The sequence below is a fragment of the Chenopodium album genome, chromosome 25 (genome assembly GCF_948465745.1).
Source record: "Chenopodium album chromosome 25, dcCheAlbu1.1, whole genome shotgun sequence".
NCBI classification, from domain to species: Eukaryota; Viridiplantae; Streptophyta; class Magnoliopsida; order Caryophyllales; family Amaranthaceae; genus Chenopodium; species Chenopodium album.
Window position 1 is genome coordinate 18508303 of NC_137858.1, and position 7542 is coordinate 18515844.

Sequence of the window (7542 nt, forward strand, 5' to 3'; positions counted from 1 at the left end):
TTCACGGATCATAAAAGGCAACCACGAAAAGGGACAACGATAGGCAACGACGATTAACCCGTGAAGGTTACACCCCATTCATAATCCATGAGATTACTAACTCCATATGGTTCGGAACCACGAAAGGAGGATCGGGGATGATGGTACGAAGTGAGTCATGGAGTCACATTCGCCCTTATTGGCCTCTACTCGATTCTTATTGTGAAAAGTAATTGCTGCGATCTCAAAGGCATACAAACAAAGATTCAATTCGCTCCAAACTATCATTATGCTAAATTGGTTAAATATTAATGCAACATATTATTCTATAATATTGGTGATCACTTCGATTTAATAATAAGATTAAAAGGAACCTAAACCGGTTGTCCAAGTTATCTTATTAGTCGTGATATTTAATTACATATTCCCTTTAACATGCAATATGGTGATCATAAATAATAATAATAGAATCAACATTAATATTGGAAGCAATTCAACAATAATAACGTTAGTCAAATCAAATAATAATAATAATAATCATGATACTAGCAATATAAAATAATAATAAGTAATTAAATTAATTAATTACTCACATATCGCGTTTCCTTGAATTGCTACATCATGAATAAATTGTTAGTAACTTCAATAAAAATATAAATCAAATGTAAATTACATTAAATAAAAAGTAGAGTTGGTTTGGTCCAAACCCTCAGTAAATTCTACCTTTCACGCCTTGGTTTAAGTATAGAACTTCGGGTATTGTATGGACTCCTTAGAGTGCTTAAGGGATATAAAATGAGAGAATTGGGTGGCTAGAGTTTAGGCTAGAGCAAGAGAGAGAGGAGAGAATATTTTTGGTGTAGGGAGAGAAAATGATTCTTTGTTGAGAAGAGAGGAAGAGAGAATAATTTGATGATCAAGCTTGTTGATGATTCAAAAAAGGGAGATATGACCTCTATTTATAGGGAAAAAAGAGGGGTCGAATCAAGAAAAGATAAGAATTCGAATCGAATAAAACTCTTGCGATAGACAACAGTTTTTGCGGTTTTTGTTTTTATCATATCTTTTGATCCAAAAATTGAAATAAGATGAATAAGATATCGTTGGAAAGCTCTTGAAGTCTAATTTCTAACCCAATTAGAATCAGATTAAAATATTTTTTAGAATAAAGGATATGGCCGAAATAGTGGGACGGTGTCAGTTTTGGATAGAGTTTCGTATTTCGCTCATATCTTTTTCGTTATAGCTCGGAATTAATATTATAATATATCATTGGAAAGATAATTTCAAGAGATATCCAAAAATATAAGAATTAGATAAAAACAGTGAGGAAAGAAAATAATATCTGACTATCTTTGAACGTCTTTCAATTCGAATAGAATTAGGACTTTCAAAAAGAAAAGTTTTATTCAATTTCAAATGCTTTAATCTTATCTTTTCAAAAAGGATAATTAAGATCGTTTAGAAGCTAATAGAAGCTTCCAATTAATCCTAATTGGATTAGGAGTGGGATTAAATCCTTTGGACCCTCCACATGATCATTGGGTCGTAGGTAAGGTGGGCTTAGGTTCGGTTTGGACTCAGTTTAGTATTTTGGCCATAACTTATTCGTTATAACTCGGATTTGGGCTTATAATATATCGTTGGAAATCTCTTTTCAAGCCCCATCCAAATATTTAATCATTGGATCCAGATTATGGACCAAAATAAACTTATCTAAATGTTTTTAAAAAAGGACACGAAATGAATGATTTTAATGGACACGAAATGAATTATTTTGGGTTTAAAGGCACGAAATGAGGAAAATAAGTTATGGTTTTGGGAAATGGGCTAAGAATTGGGTTGGTTTATGAAATGTATTGAGATTGAACATGGATTTAAGCACTCCAAAGATTACATACTCAACCCGACCAATAATGGCGGTGAAAGGTTGTTCATCATCGGGTTTGGTTTTGGGGAGACATTTTTAGGTGTCTACAGAAGCCCCCACTTTGACTGAGTTTGTAGAAACATCAGTTTCAAAAACGATAGTCAAAGTAGTCGATAGGGACGGAGAATGATTTTAGATGTTCTGCGATCCTAAATCACTCTGTATACGCCAATACCTGCAGAAAATGTTAGTTCCACAGATAAAAGAGTAAAGGGATCAAATGCATATCTGACACCAGTGTATCGGTGACAAATGAGTTTGGTAGCTTCCTATGCTTGAAGGAATCCACCGGATGATACTTTCCATGCTTGAGGAAAGTCGACAGATGATGTTGGCAGTTTTCTATGCTTGAAGAAACCTACCGGTAATACTTTCCATGCTTGAAGAAACCTACCGGTAATACTTTCCATGCTTGAGGAAAGTCGATAGATGACAATTTTCCATGCTTGAGGAAAAACTTGTTTGATGATGAAATTGCAAGTCTCTGTGTATCGAGAACCTTGCGCCGTGAATCATCTTCGCTTGGGAGATGATCACTAAAATGATGATGGTTCGATTGTCCCCGAACGTGGGCTGTAATTGGTTCGCTTGTCCTCGAACGTGGGCTGTAATTGGTTCGCTTTTCCCCGAACGTGGGAGGTAATTGGTTCGCTTGTCCCCGAACGTGGGCTATAGATGATCCGCTTGTCCCCGGACGTGGGCTGTAGATGGTCCACTTGTCCCCGGACGTGGGCTGTAATTGAGACCTGCAAAATAAAATTTGCCAAGAGACTCGTGTAGACTATGATTGACTTGACCAACTGATTTGACCAAGTTTGACTTGACACGACTTGACATGACATGTGTATGGCTTGTGATTGTGTGTGTGTGCGTGTGTATGATTTGAGTGTGTGTGCAGACACAAGCAAACGAAGATGCAACAGTAAAAATTTTCCGTCATTTTTGTCATGAGTGGAGGGTACCGACTTTCTCCCGAAAAAGAAAGACATGAAAAAAAAATTTATTTTCGAACTTCCCTCGATGAAAAAATTTTGAAAAAGTTTTTGAACTTCCCCAAAAGAAAAGACATGAAAACAGGATGAAGTTTTGAACTTCCTCGTTGAGCAAAGAGAAATGAATCGCATGGATTTTCTTCTTGTCAGATTGAACTGCTCGTCTTGAAGATAATGTATGCATGATACATGTTCTTAGGCCAGGAGGCTAAGGACAATTACATCATGTGACACGATAGATGAATTAACTTAGGTCATAGAGCTAAGCATCATATATGGTGTACGAAAATGATCTCGAATGTCGCTTAGGTCTGGAAGCTAAGCACGTATATAGATGAAGTGATCGATGTGTATTGCATAATGAATGTTGCTTAGGTCAAGGAGCTAAGCACGATATGCTTTGCATGATTACAGATCTTTGATATATAAATGTTGCTCAGCACATTATGCGATGCGTGAAACAATGAATATTGCTCAAGTCAGGAAGCTAGGCAAGTATACAATGTTTCTTCTAATGAATGTTGTCTTGAAAGATGATGACATGAACATTGTTGAAACAAGGTTTCATGATAAAGGGTTCTTAAAGGGAAGGATGATATGGCTATGTATGTGTGAGTGAAGTGTGTGAAAGTGATACTAAGGTTGGCTGCAAAGGTTGTGGTAATGGAAATAGATGTGATGATGACTCTCGTTAGGCTGGGTAAGCTAAGTGATGTGGGTTCAAGCCCCCCAAGTCCAGCTCTAAATGGGTAGGGGTAAGCATTGGATATTCTTTGACTCGATCATGCATGGATATAAATATAAATGTGGCCGCACCTCGATGTGAGGTTGCCTACGTATCCATTAGGAATCAGGCCGAACGTAGCTCTAACCGAACTTTGCACAAGTGTATGTACACCTCAAAGAGGTCTTTCAAGGGTTATAATGTGGTTAAGCTGATGGTTTAAGGAAGAGAGGGATAAAAGGCTCAAGATCCGAGAGAAACCCCCCGAGATGTGTAATTGTGTATTTGAAAACTTTGCAAGTTTTATTTTTCACATATTTTTTTTGCTTTGAACTTCTTCTTTTTTTTTTTTTTTTTTTTTTTGTTTTTTTTTGTTTTTGTTTTTTTTGGTCATTTGAATCAATGTAGGCAATCCCGGATCATGCGGTCCATCACTCACTTAGCATTCATGTTTCTCAGGCACGGTACCAAGCACTCGATGAGAGACGCAATTCGAGACGTGTTCATATCAAAGACATTGGAACACTTGCCTTTAGACATTGTTTTTTTTTTATTTACTTATTCTTTTTTTTTTAATTTGAACTTGCTTTTTGAATATTACACAAATTGCACACTTTCCCATCCCAGGGTTATGTGAATGTGGGTTGAAGAAATAAAGGCCAAACGTTAGACGAGGCTCAAAGTGGTTGATGAAGAAATGGATATGTGATTGAAATGGTTTAAGGGGAATGACAGGGTTGTAAAGGTGCCTCAAATCATTGGTGTACCTTGTGTTTAGTTCGGCAATTGTTTTTTTTTTTTTTTTTTTTTTTTTTTTTTTTTTTGCTGAATGACTTGATCAAGTAAAGGAAAGAAATGCTCATTGATGGAAAAGGTAAAAAACATGACACATAGACAATACACATGGATAAGGGGAACCTATGCCAGACTCATTAGGGGAAAGGGTTGAAACAAAAGAAGAAAAAAAAGTATGAAATCTTGTATGGGAAACTTGCCTTGTGCTTCGTCTTCATGGATGCTTATGAATTACTTGTTATCGCCAAGAGGGACAAGAAATTTGTTATTGCTGATGCTTTGATTAGAAGAAAAGAAGGAAGGAATGACGTTCCCCTTATTCTTCCAACTCTTGCCTAGTGATTCTTGAACTCGAGTACTATATATGGAACAAAATGAGCTCACTTAATGCATTGACTCAATACTCGGATTGGAAAGGAAGAGTGTATGAAAGAATTTTCAAAACCAATGGGAAATACTCAACTCATTCCTATTACGACGGAAAACGACGCATGCATGGTCATAGTATATGATCATAAACAATATAGTGCATTACTCGAAGACAAAGTGTGTGCAACGACTCAACATGTGTGATTAGGTGAGTTTATTATGACTCGTGGTAGGAATGCATGGCTAGACATGACGACGCTGTGAAAAACAAAGGACCAAAAGACCAAATAGCACGGAAGACTAAAAGACAAACTAACTTGATTAATTTTGTCCAATTTTAATGTTTATGCTATTTACTAGGTGAAAACGTTCCATTGGCAACCGTTAGTCATAAATAAGATCAACCACAATCAAAGACAAAGAACACATGTTAAGGTTAGCACAAAAAAAACACAAGAAACTAGGAAGAGGACTAGAATTCTAGAAGAGTTAAGACTCATGGGTATAAATAAATAAAAATCTATAATACTATGTTATACGAGTTGACACGGATTAAAGGACTTGGCTAAGTCTAGCTTGACACGAAAGAAAAAATAAAAATAAAAAGGTTGCACACTAAAAAGACACCTAAACTGGACAGGCTGTAGTATATCGGTTATAACTTTGTATCTGTGATTCTGATTGGGACGAAACCAACGCTCAATGACAGATAAAAAACTCGGGGCTAAAGATCCATAGGTAGCACGACACATAACTCTTTCTAGAACTCCGGCTATGATCAAAACAAGTTGACGCTTGTGCAGTATACGGGAATAAAATTAAATCCGGGTTGATTAAAAAAAAAAATCTATGACTCGACTCTAATAAAAAAAGGGAGGGTTAGATAAGGAAAAAAAAAAGAGAAAAAAATAAAATAAAAATAAGCACATTGTCACGAATGATGCAATGAAGTTCGCAACCTAAAGTCAAGATCTATGTTCTACTATGGTCAAGCTTATTTGGGTGTCAAAGGGTACCATGGTTAAGAGTTTGGACGCGTTAGCAAGGCAACCTCCCTTGAGGGTGTATGCCAACGGGCGGCTCCGCGAGTTCGTGATGAAATCGAACTCGACTCCATGGTTTGGGTGGATTTAAAAACTCGGATGAACCCTTATTGCCATGAGCGTTTTTGGGTTGATAGAGCTTAAATCCCCCGGGCTATCCACGTACGTAGAACACGTACTATTGTGGAAAAATAGGTAACCTAATATGCATATGAATATGTGACAATGCCAATTAAATTCCACTCATCTCAATTAAATACCGATCACTCAAATCGATAAATAACCAAGAATCCTCCCCAGTGGAGTCGCCAAATTGTAGGCGTCGTTCGAAGCGTGCCTACGTTAAAGCATGTTGTGAATATGCTTGGCACTCATAGGAAGTGGGAATTGACACATACGATTAGGGACACGATTAGGGACAAGGAAAGTAGGGAGCCGCCAACAAGTTTTTAAGGAACTTGTAAACCGTTCACGGATCATAAAAGGCAACCACGAAAAGGGACAACGATAGGCAACAACGATTGACCCATGAAGGTTACACCCCATTCATAATCCATGAGATTACTAACTCCATATGGTTCGGAACCACGAAAGGAGGATCGGGGATGATGGTACGAAGTGAGTCATGGAGTCACATTCGCCCGTATTGGCCTCTACTCGATTCTTATTGTGAAAAGTAATTCCCGCGATCTCAAAGGCATACAAACAAAGATTCAATTCGCTCCAAACTATCATTATGCTAAATTGGTTAAATATTAATGCAACATATTATTCTATAATATTGGCGATCACTTCGATTTAATAATAAGATTAAAAGGAACCTAAACCGGTTGTCCAAGTTATCTTATTAGTCGTGATATTCAATTACATATTCCCTTTAACATGCAATATGGTGATCATAAATAATAATAATAGAATCAACATTAATATTGGAAGTAATTCAACAATAATAACGTTAGTCAAATCAAATAATAATAATAATCATGATACTAGCAATATAAAATAATAATAAGTAATTAAATTAATTAATTACTCACATTTCGCGTTTCCTTGAATTGCTACATCATGAATAAATTGTTAGTAACTTCAATAAAAATATAAATCAAATGTAAATTAAATTAAATAAAAAGTAGAGTTGATTTGGTCCAAACCCTCAGTTAATTCTACCTTTCACGCCTTGGTTTAAGTATAGAAATTTGGGTATTGTATGGACTCCTTAGAGTGCGTAAGGGATATAAAATGAGAGAACAGGGTGGCTAGAGTTTAGGCTAGAGCATGAGAGAGAGGAGAGAATATTTTTGGTGTAGGGAGAGAGAATGATTCTTTGTGGAGAAGAGAGGAAGAGAGAATAATTTGATGATCAAGCTTGTTAATGATTCAAAAAAGGGGAGATATGACCTCTATTTATAGGGAAAAAAGAGGGGTCGAATCAAGAAAAGATAATTTCAAGAGCTATCCAATCATCTACGAATTAGATAAAAACAGTGAGGCACGAAAATAATATCTGACTATCTTTGAACGTCTTTCAATTCGAATAGAATTAGGACTTTCAAAAAGAAAAGTTTTATTCAATTTCAAATGCTTTAATCTTATCTTTTCAAAAAGGATAATTAAGATCGTTTAGAAGCTAATAGAAGCTTCCAATTAATCCTAATTGGATTAGGAGTGGGATTAAATCCTTTGGACCCTCCACATGATCATTGGGTCGTA